The sequence below is a fragment of the Tachyglossus aculeatus genome, chromosome 4 (genome assembly GCF_015852505.1).
Source record: "Tachyglossus aculeatus isolate mTacAcu1 chromosome 4, mTacAcu1.pri, whole genome shotgun sequence".
NCBI lineage: Eukaryota > Metazoa > Chordata > Mammalia > Monotremata > Tachyglossidae > Tachyglossus > Tachyglossus aculeatus.
The window spans coordinates 74,155,443-74,167,820 of record NC_052069.1 but is presented as its reverse complement, the minus strand read 5'-3'; positions in this window follow the sequence as shown (position 1 = coordinate 74,167,820).

Genomic DNA, 12,378 nt, shown 5'->3' with positions numbered 1-12,378 from the left:
AAAATCACATCTCCTCCAAGAGATCTTCCCTGACTAAACCCTCATTTCCTCCTTTCCCACTCCATTTCTTTGTCACCCTTGCACTTGGATTTACACCCTTTATTCATCATCACGACATTTATATACATATCTGTAATTCATTTATTGATATTAACATCCACCTCCCCTTCTAGACTTAAAGCTCATTGACATCAGGGAACATGTATACCAATTCTGTTATATTGTACTCACCCAAGTGATTAGCATGTTGCTCTGCAGACAGTAAGTGCTCAATAAATGCAACTGATTGATTGAGATTCATTGATATCTTTTCATCCTCATCAGGATCTCCTCCAAAAGGCTTTCCCTGTTTAAGCCATCTTTTACCTGACTTGTTCTCCCTTCTGCATCATTTATGCACTTGGATCTGTGACCTTTGAACATTTGATATCTGCCCTACCCCCATCCCCACAGCATCACTTACATATATTTAAATTATAGATTATAGATTATTTATATTAATGTCACTCTCCCCATCTAGACTTTAAGCTCATAATGAGAAGGAAACATAGCTACTAATCCTGTTGTACTATAAAAATGATGGTATTTGAATCAATCAATCAATCAATCGTATTTATTGAGCACTTACTGTGTGCAGAGCACTGTACTAAGCGCTTGGGAAGCACAAGTTGGCAACATATAGAGACGGTCCCTACCCAACAGTTTGTTAAGCACTTACTGTGTGCCAAGCACTTTTCTAAGTACTGGGAAAGATATAAGGTAATAACGGTTGTCCCATGTGGGGCTCACAGTCTTAATCCCCATTTTACAGATGAGGCACCTGAGGCACAGAGAAATTAAGTGACTTGCCCACAGTCACACAGCTGACTGACCAATTGCCAGTCACACAGCTGACAAATGGCAGAGCCGGGATTCAAACCTATGACCTCTGACTCCCAATCCCATGCTCTTTCCACTGAGCAACATCGCTTCTTGCTTAATACAGTGGTCTGCACACAGTAAGTGCTCAATAAATACCATTGATTGTTTAATTGATCTCAGTGGGAGAAAAAGCATTTACAGCATTTAATGGCAATCCCAGAGTTAACTGCAGAGCACAAGTCTTTTCTATGGCTCTGTGGTGTGACTGTCTGGTTTTCAAGGTAAGATTTTAAACACTTACATGGAATTCTTAATACTTTTGAAATCCAATTGTGATTTTTTTTCATGTGGAAACTGCCTCAGTGCTCCAGAAAAAATCTTCCAAGTACATCCAATCTACATTTCCTCCCCCACTAGACTGTTAGCTCCCTGAGGGTGGGATCTGGACTACCAACTATATTGTATTCTTCTGACTGCTAAATGCAGTGTTCTGGACAGAGCAAATGCTCAATAAATAGTAATAATTGATCCTTTATTGTAAAGACCCATTTTAATATATCATTTTCCATAGCATGGCTTGAGAAGAAGCATTGCTCAGTGAAAAGAGCACAGGCTTTGGAGTCAGAGGTAATGGGTTCAAATCCCGGCTCCACCAATTGTCAGCTGTGTAACTTTGGGCAAGTCACCTAACTTCTTTGGGCCTCAGTTACCTCATCTGTAAAATGGAGATTAAGACTGTGAGCCTCACATGGGACAACCTGATCACCTTGTAACCTCCCCAGTGCTTAGAACAGTGCTTTGCACATAGTAAGTGCTTAATAAATACCATAATTATTTATTATCATTATGAAGCATTTTGTGGTTATTTCTATGAATCCTTGATGAGATATTTTAAGCAAATGACATGATTTATTTACACCTCTGATATTTTTCACTCAATGTTAAATGACACATTTGATTTCATAATAAGGAAGAACTGTTAGCATATTATCTTATAAATGTTTTCATCTCATTTTGTATACGACAGCAAATCTAATTCAATTTTTATTATGCCTGCCAAAATAATTCATGAAACAGTCACTTGTGAAGAGTTGCATAATATTTAGTGACAAATCTAGGTTGTAATCAAGGTCACTGTCTAACTTTTTATTGGTTTTTTTGTCATTCTTAATTTAGTGCTTTTTTCTCCCAACAATGACAACTGAATTACCTTCTAATTAAAAATGCCAAGAGATTTCTCTGCATGAGCTGGTTTTCATTCAGTGCTGAAGTTTAGGGAAAATTATTGGGTGTAACTACCTTTCTTCTCAAAAAGAAAAGAGGGAATATGCATAGATGCAGCGTGGCTCAGTGGAAAGAGCCCGGGCTTTGGAATCAGAGGTCATGGGTTCAAATCCTGGCTCCACTGATTGTCAGCTGTGTGACTTTGGGCAAGTCACTTCACTTCTCTGGGCCTCAGTTACCTCATCTGGAAAATGGGGATTAAGACTGTGAGCCCCCTGGTGGGACAACCTGATCACCTTGTAACCTCCCCAGCACTTAGAACAGTGCTTTGCACATAGTAAGCGCTTAATAAATGCCATTATTATTATTATTATTATTTGCCTTCATGAGCTTGTAAAGATATTGTACAAATGAACATCAAGAAATAGGCAATTTTCCTAAATCACTAAAATCTTCCCAAGGGTATTTCTTTTTGTATCTGCAGTTAGTTTCCCAACCCCCCTCAACTACTTCATTTACTAGAAGCATTTTATTTCTACATATCCTATTAGAAAAGTTTAGTTTACCAGTCCATTAATGAATACAAACGTTTTTGGGTCCAAACTTACCACTACTCAGAGTTTCTCTGAGTTTGAGATGTATAATTTACAGAACTGAAAGAAGGTCTCTAAAATGGGTCAGAGTAGTAATTTTATAAGATTGAAGCATTTCCTTCCATTCTCTTGGTGGCTATTTAGGTGTCTATTTAATGTGGAGAATAGTCCCATGATGATCCAGAGGAAAGAAATCTGCTTAGTGAGTTAGCAGACCCGAGTTCTAGACCTGCATCTGCTGGTAGCTGGCTGATATGGGCAAAGATCAGTCATCATTCCTGATAGTTTGCTCACTCATTGCACTCTGGTCCCAATGGGAACTTGACTGAAAGAGGCAAGAGAGGGGTCTTTGATGGCAGGGAATGTGTGTGTTTATTACTATATTATGCTCGACTAAGTGCTTAATTCAGTGCTTTGCACATAGTGAGTACTCAGTAAATACAATTGTCTCCCCCTTCTAGACTATGAGTCCGTTGTTGGGGAGGGACTGTCTCTATCTGTTGCCAAATTGTACTTTTCAAGCGCTTAGTATGGTGCTCTGCACATGGTAAGCGCTCAATAAATACGATTGAAGGAAAGAATGAATGAACAGTACTGTGGTTTGCATAAGAGGTGCTTGGTTGGATTACAAATTTATTTAGGTGTCCTATTAGTTCTACCAGTCACAAAAAAAAAGGGTTTGACTACGATCAAACATGGCACCACCTCCCCCGCCACCCATCTGGAGCAATCTGATATCAGTCAATTGTAGTTACAAAGCACTTACTGGGTGCAGAGCACTGTGCTAAGATTTGGGAAGAGTACAATATAACAATGTAACAGACACATTCTCTTCCTACAGTGAGGTTTCAGTCTAGTGGAGGCATTCCAGGTAGTGCTCCCTGGCCCTGATAGTGCTATCAGTACTTGACCAGGAGCCATAGGTGCTATCCTCTTTCCATTCCAACTGCCATTTTGGTAGAAACTACATGCTTGCATCCCCCTTCACCCACATAGCCCTCCACTTCAACCCTGTCCCCTGGTCCAATTAGAAACTATGCACATACACTTACCCCTTCACCCACATATTCCTTGTATTTGCAGGAAACTGCATCACACATTCCCCTAGTGGATATCTTCTCCCTATATTTTAGTTCTATACTTCCCTGGGACTTCATAGAAAGTCCTTCTTTGGTTAACTTAACAATTTAAACTGAGACTATTGATAAGTAACCATTATGAACCTGCCATTTATCCTATCATCTAAGATTGATTTCTCCTGATCAATGTTTTGTAATGCAAAATGCATCAACTTACCTTGGAACCAAAAAAGTAATAGTGGTAATATTAGTAGTAGTAGCAGTAATAGAATTAGTAGTAATAATAATAATAATATTTATTAAGCACTCACTATGAGCAGAACACTGTAGTAAAGGATTGGAAGAGATTTAGTCCCTACCCACTACAGCACAGAAAATCTAAAACTATAAATGCTTCCATGGGAGTCAGGCTCATCAGGAGTGATGAAACAATGAAACACTAAAAAAAAATGCTAGTCAAGGATGAACATACAAAATAAAAACAAAAATCAGCAGGGTGATTTGGCTGGAGAAGAATTCCAGGGTCCTTGTGTCATAGAGAAGCAGCATGGCTCAGCAGAAAGAGCCCAGGCTTTGGAGTCGGAGGTCATGGGTTCAAATCCCAGCTCTGCCAATTGTCAGCTGTGTGACTTTGGGCAAGTCACTTAACTTCTCTGTGCCTCAGTTACCTCATCTGTAAAATGGGGATTAAGACTGTGAGACCCACGTGGGACAACCTGATCACCTTGTATCCCCCCATTGCTCAGAACAGTGTTTTGCACATAGTAAGTGCTTAACAAATGCCATTATTATTATTATAGTCTAAGCCACATCCATAGTCACAGCAACTACTACAGCAGCCTTCTCAGAGCCTCGTGCTGCGGTGTTTTCTCTTTCATGACAAGGAGGTGGAAGGCAGGTTGGGATGGAGTCTCCTTGATGGCGCGGAGGGGAGCCAGTGCTGGTTTCCAATGGGGCACTATGTCTGGACGTCTGGTGAAGGGGGATGCTGCAGTTGAAATCCCTACAGACCAATGTGTACATAGTATATTGGAAACACAGGCCCTAGGTTGTTTGGAATGAACCGGTAGCTATCACTTGCATTGCTCAACTGATAGAAAGTCCATGGCACTGCACTAATCAGTAGTTCTGCTCTGGTCCTTGGTCCTGAAGTCTCAGAAATGAGGCTTATTTTTATTTTCTATGGTATTAAGTACTTAATATATACCAGGTACTGTATGAGTTACAAACACTTTTCTCCTACCTACTATACTGTTTCAGAATGGTGATAACAATTCTTACTAAGCAGAAATATTGAAAAACTTAAATTGCCTTTTTGAAAGTGTTTATAAAAATGGGCTTCATTCGTGATTTAAGAATGCTTTATCAATAATATAATTAATAACAGTAGGATTCTTTTGTTGCTTTTTGTTAATGGCATTTGTTAAGTGCTTACTACGTGCCAGGTACTGTACTGAGTGTTGGGGTAGATACTAGATAGTTGGATTAGACACAAACCCTGCCCCACATAGAGCTCACAGTCTTGCGTGGCTTAATGGAAAGAGCCCGGGCTTGGAAGTCTGAGGTCATGGGTTCTAATCCTGCCTCTGCCACTTCGTTGATGTGTGACCTTGGACAAGTCACTTAACTTCTCCGTGCCTCACTTACCTCATCTATAAAATGAGGATTAAGACTGTGAGCCCAATGGGTGACAATCTGATTACCTTCTATCTCCCCTAGTGTGCAGAACAGTGCTTGGCACATAGTAAGCACTTAACAAATGCCATCACTATCAATCCCCATTTTACAGATGAGGTAACCAAAGCTCAGAGAATTAAGGGACTTGTCCAAGGTCATGAAGCAGACAAGTGGCAGAGTCTAGATTAGAACACAGGTCCTTTGACTCCCAGTTCCATGCTCTTTCCACTAGACAATGCTTGTACATATCTATTTTATTTATTTTATTTTGTTAGTATGTTTGGTTTTGTTCTCTGTCTCCCCCTTCTAGACTGTGAGCCTGCTGTTGGGTAGGGACTGTCTCTATGTGTTGCCGACTTGTACTTCCCAAGCACTTAGTACAGTGCTCTGCACACAGTAAGCGCTCAATAAATACGATTGATTGATTGATTGGTCATTCCAGTGTGGAAAAGAGAAAGGTTTTTACGGTGGCTGATTGGAAAGGTCAGTCAGGAGAACTTTTTCTACTACAAGAGCTGTGAAAAGTAACATTTTCCTTGGTAGTGTGTTTAGAACTCAAATTCCTGACAGACTCTAGACTGTAAGCTCTTTGTGGACAAGGAGCATGTTTACCAATTTGGTTGTATTGTACTCTCTCAAGCACTTAGTACGTGCTCTGCACATCATAAGTTCTCAAAAAATGCCATTGATTGATTGACTAATATTCAGTCTGCTATCACCAGAATCTAGAAAATATCACTGCCTCGTTTTCCACTATTCAATTTCAAATTGATTTTTTAGATGATTTTTTAGATTTTAGATTTAGACTTTTTAGACTTTTAGATGAGATCATAAACTTTGCGGAAAACTAAAATTACACTGATATGGCTACAGACCACCAAACTGGCTAAATTCATCCATAAAGAAGTGCTTCAGTGTCACAAGCCCAACCTTGGTTCTATAGCAGCCAGTAATGGAGCAAGAATAAGGAGTCAAGTTTCCTGATTCCCACTCCTTCGCTCTTTCCACCAGAACATGACGCTTTCCCATAGAAAAATATCGTGGGAGTAGTAGTAGTAGTAGTAATAGTAGTAGTAGTAGTCTTAAAAGCAGAGAAAGTAGAGAAGCAGCAGGGCCTAGTGGACTGAGCAAGGGCATGGAAGTAAGGGTTCCATTCCCAGTTCTGCCACGTGTCTGCTGTGTGACTATAGGCAAGTCACTTCACTTTTCTGTGCCTCAGTTCCCTCATCTGTAAAATGGGGATTAAGACTGTGAGCCCCATGTGGGACACGGATTGTGACCGACCCGGTTATATTTTATCTACCCCAGTGCTCAGTACAGTGCCTGGCACATAATAAATGCTTAACAAATACCAGTAATAACAAAACAACAAAAATGCTATTACCGTTAATTATAATAATGATAATAAAGCATTCATAAATCATTCATGAAGCCCATCTTTATAAACACCTTCAAAAAGACAATTCAAGTTTTTCAACATTTCTGCTTCGTAAACATTGTTATCATCATTCTGAGAATAGTATAGTAGACAGGAGAAAAGTGTGTAGAACTAATACAGTGCTTGGAACATATAAGTGCTTAACAAATACCATTTACAAACTACAAAGCAGTCACTCCAAGTGTATTCAAAACATCTTACCCAACCCATTGGAGTTGCCAAGAGGGAGAAGAAATAGAAAAACAGATTTGAAAAGTAATTAATGTTAAGTAAATCAGAGATTACAAATAATTTTTGCTCAATTATTTTCCTTGTGTTAGATTTCTTAGGCTGTTCTGATGGTGAATTAATATCGGCCTTTTTTGTCTGTATAGGAGTTGCTTCTAAGCTTGAAGTTGTATTCAATTACAGTAAAACCTCCTCAGAAAATAATATGAATTTGAGCTCCTTTTGTTATTGCCTGGAGTTAAATCTAACCATTATATTAAACTTGGTTTGGAACAAGTCTTTCTTAGGAAAAGCTTAATGTAAAATTCAATATGATAAGTTCTATTCTCACTTTCACAACATCTCAGCTCATCATTTAATCAGTCTTCTTTCCAATATGTTTATCTGTAACTGTTCCATTATGGCTAAAATAAGGGAATTTTTATTTTCATTGAGTTTGTAGCTGTGAGGCTATTTCATTATTCTTTCTCTGCCAGTGCTTTTAGGGTATAATCAATGCCTGTAGGAATAATGTACATGCATTTTCATTCTACTTTACACTTTTTATGAAAGACATATTAACATTCAAGGAATATTATCCTGAATGTTTTAAAAAACATGTATTCAATTTATTTCCTTTATATTCTTTATACCCATTCTTGGATTTATATTGCTTCACCTTTTTCAAAAAGTAGCATTATATGTGATATTTTCAAAGAACAGAGATAATCCTTTTACAACTAACCTTTAAAACAGATCAAGTGTAGTTTTGATGATATCATTTGCGACAAGATAGTGTAATAACATAAAGCAATGACCCCTTCTTCTGTAACATTTTCTTGTGTCTACTCTGAAATAGACCTGAATAGTCTTGGTGAATTCAGAGCTCTGCATAGGGCCTGTTTCCTGAATCAGCCCTTCAGTGAGTGAGTTTATGATACCTAGAAAGAAATATTTTCTTCCATATCAGGAACATTGACATATTGAGGAATGTTGAGCTATTTGTCATGGGTTCTAATCCCGCCTCCCCCACTTGTCAGCTGTGTGACTTGGGCAAGCCACTTAACTTCTCTGTGCCTCAGTTACCTCATCTGTAAAATGGGGATTAAGATTGGGAGCCCCACGTGGGACAACCTGATCACCTTGTATTTCCCAGTGCTGAGAACAGTACTTTGCACATAGTAAGCACTTAACAAATGCCGTCATTATTATTATTACTGATTCTTGCTGATAAGAACATTAATAACACTTACCGTGAATTTGCTTAATTTTTTTCGTAATGAACATAGCTCTTCCATTCGAAAAAGTATCACACAGATTGGTTGATCCAAAGTAGTTTACAATGCTAAACTTTTTGCATAATACGCTAACATTTTCCAATTAAAGCACCCTAATACAGTAGAGAAAAGAAAGCAGTTTATAGGCTATTAGGATGCAGAAATTATACAGGCCATATCTCTTAAAGAAGTTATTAGAAGGGGTCATGGAAGAAGTGTAATACTGAGCAGACACTACCAAGAGGATTTTGTTTCCAGTAGTACTTTTTAAATGAATTAACTTTAAAGGACAATTGCTATGAAATCATTGTAGAGAAAACCCTTTATTAGAGCAAAGGTGAATGCCCAAGTACAGAGAATCATCTGCAGTGGATGGTTCCCCCCAGGTCAGTGACTTGGGCTCACAACAGGAGGATGAGGGAAATAAGCTGTGTTGTTTAAATTCCAGCTTTATCTTCAGATAGTGTCGATCTCTAGTCAGGCTGGAGTCTGAGAAAAAAATATTTATTGGCATATTAAAGCAGAAGTTGCCCCCACAGTTCTTCAACAGTTTTAGGTATGTGTCAGAGGAGCAATCTTCTCTCCTCATGCTACCCAAGATTACTAATTGTCCACGTCTTCCCTCTGGCCCAGATCTCCCTTCCTATTCATAAGTGACAGACCACCACCACACTCCCCGCTTTCAAAGTCTTACTAAAATCATGCCTCCTCCAAGAAGCCTTCCTGGACAACTCTTTCATTTCCCTACCTAGTTCCCCTCATTTCAGCAACATCTCCGCACTTTGATCTGTGCCCTTAAAGCACTTTGACATTCCACCCCCACGGCACCTCTACAGCACTTGTGTGCATTTCCTTATACTCCTGCTTCTCTATCTGTAATTGATTTCAATGTCTGCCTCTCTAATTAGATTGTAAGCTCCTTGAGGGCAAGGATAGTGTCAACCATCTGTATTGTATTGTGATAATAATAATGATAATATATTTTTAAACACTTACTACTACTACTAATAATAACAATGGCGAGCCCACCGTTGGGTAGGGACTGTCTCTATATGTTGCCAACTTGTACTTCCCAAGTGCTTAGTACAGTGCTCTGCACACAGTAAGCGCTCAATAAATATGATTGATTGATTGATTTGTTAAGTGCTTACTATGTGCCAAGCACTGCTCTAAGCTCTGGGATAGATACAAGGTCATCAGGTTGTCCCACCCTGGGCTCGCAGTCTTAATCCCCATTTTACAGATGACGTAACTGAGGTACAGAGAAGTTAAGTGACTTGCCCAAAGTCACACAGCTGGCAAGTGGTGGAGCCGGTACTAGAACCCATGACCTCTGGCTCCCAAGCCTGTGCTCTTTCCACTAAGCCCTGCCGCTTCTACCTGGCACTTACTATGCGCCAATCACTGTTCTAAGCACTAGGGTAGATATATAATAATCAGGTCTCACATGGGGTAGACCAAGTAGGTGGGAAAGCAGGTATTGAATCCCCATTTTGCAGATGAGGGAACTGAGGAAGAGAGAAATTGAGACTTGCCTAAGGTCACACAGCAGGTAAGTGGCAGAGTTGGAATTAGAGTTGGCAGTGAGAAGGACCTGCGTTCTAATTCTGACTCTTCCACTTGTCTGCTGTGTGACCTTGGATAAATCACTTCTCTTCCCTGGGCCTCGGTTACCTCATCTGTAAAATGGGAATTTAGACAGTGAGCCTCATGTGGGACAGGTACCGTGTCCAGTCTGATTAGCTTGTTTTTACCCCAGCAGTTAGAACAGTGCCTGGCACACTGTAACCACTTAACAAATACCATAATAAAAAAACCAGGTCCTCTGACTCCGAGGCCCATGTTCTTTCCACTAGGCCACATATAGTCTCCCAAGAACTTAGTACAGTGTTTCATACACAGTACTAAGTAAATTAGAAAAGAAGTGTGGCTCAGTGGAAAGAGTGTGGGCTTGGGACTCAGAGGTCATGGGTTCTAATCCCGGCTCCACCACTTATCAGCTGTGTGACTTTGGGCAAGTCGCTTAACTTCTCTGTGCCTCAGTTACCTCATCTGCAAAATGGGGATTAAGACTGTGAGCCCTATGTGAGACAAGCTGATGAACTTGCATCTCCCCCAGTGCTTAGAAGAGGGATTGGCACATAATAAGGGCTTAACAAACACCAAAATTATTAAAATTATTATTAAATACAATTGATTGATTGATTGACTGATTTATTGGAATGAGAACTGAAAAGCCTCACCGTTAGGAGTTGAAACTCTGGCTAGTAGAGTGTCGGCTCAGAGAGGTATGACTGCAGCACTATGCAATTTGGAATTGTACAGTTGAATTGGGGAGACGGGAGAGTAACAGCTGCTGGTTCACCGGTAACTCTTCCAGTTTAACGTAAATGATCATTAGAGAAGCAGCAAATCCTAGTTGAAAGAACACAGGCCTGGCAGTCCGAGGACCTGGCTTCTAATTCCAGCCCTGCCACTTGCCTACTTTGTGACCTTGTGAAATTCACTTCACTTCTCTGGGCCTCAGTTTCCTAAACTGTAAAATGGGGATTGACTGTGAGCCCCATGTGGGACAGGGACCGTGTCCAGCTGATTATTTTGTATCTATCCCAGCGCTTAATACAGTACCTGGCTCATGGGAAGCACTTAAACATTATTATTATTATTATTGTTATTATTGTCATTATTTTTTTCATCAAAAGTCCCAGTGCTTAATACAGTACCTGGCTCACGGTAAGCACTTAAGCATTATTATTATTATTATTGTCATTATTTTTTTCATCAAAAGTCCCAGCACTTAATACAGGACCTGGCTCATGGTAAGCACTTAAACATCATTATTATTATTATTATTGTTATTATTGTCATTATTTTTTTCATCAAAAGTCCCAGCACTTAATACAGTACCTGGCTCATGGTAAGCACTTAAACATTATTATTATTATTATTGTTATTATTGTCATTATTTTTTTCATCAAAAGTCTCGGAGATCATCTTCTGGGAAATGTTCTATACTGATGATGACTCTGGCAGAGATCGATCAATCAATTAATCAATGGCATTTATTGAGCGCTCACTGTGTGCAGGGCACTGTACTGAGCACTTGGGAGAGTACAATACAGCAGATTTAGTAGACAGGCTCCCTGCTCACAAGGAACTTACAGTCTGAAGGAGGAAAGACAGTCAATAAATTAAATTACAACTATATATGTCAGTGCTGTGGGACAAACCCACCCCAGAGGAGGCTTTGCAGACGATTAAGGATGCTTTCCTACATTCCGTAAAGTGTTCTGAACTGACAAGAGGTCTGAAGAAGATGTCGCTGTGTTTCCACTTGCAACTAGAAATTTTAAAAAACAATCAAATATTTTGCTTTGAAATATGGAGTTCAGTTCTCTTGGGAAGTTCATCTATCTAAGCAGAACACAATCCAGTGATACGCAGACATTGGTAAAAGTCAAAAACTGAACCAGGAAGGTTTATATAATTCTCTTAAGATGCAGACAAAAGTTTGGTAAAAATGAGGGACCAAAGTAAAGTTTATAATGATAATTGTGGTATTTGTTAAGCGCTTACCATGTGCCAGGCACTGTTCCAAGCACTGGGGTGGATGCAAGCAAATCAGGTTGGACACAGTCCCTGTAAAATGTGGGGCTCACAGTCTCAATCCCCATTTTACAGATGAGATAACAGGCATCGAGAAGTGAAGTGACTTGCCCAAGGTCACCCAGCAGGCAAGTAGCAGATCTGGGATTAGAACCCGTGACCTTCTGATTATAAATATATAGTTGGAGCTAAACTATTCATGTAGAAGGATATTTTGTCAGAAATTTTCTCAGTTTTTCAGGTGTGAAGGAAATATTTTGATTAAACATTTATTAGAGTATAACTAAGTATCCAAGAATCTATTTTGGGGATAATCCATCCCCCAAATATTTATTAACCAGCAGGTAATCACAACCATATTAGAAAAATCATAATTATGAGAAGCACTGTGGCCTTGTTGAAAGAATGTGGGCCTG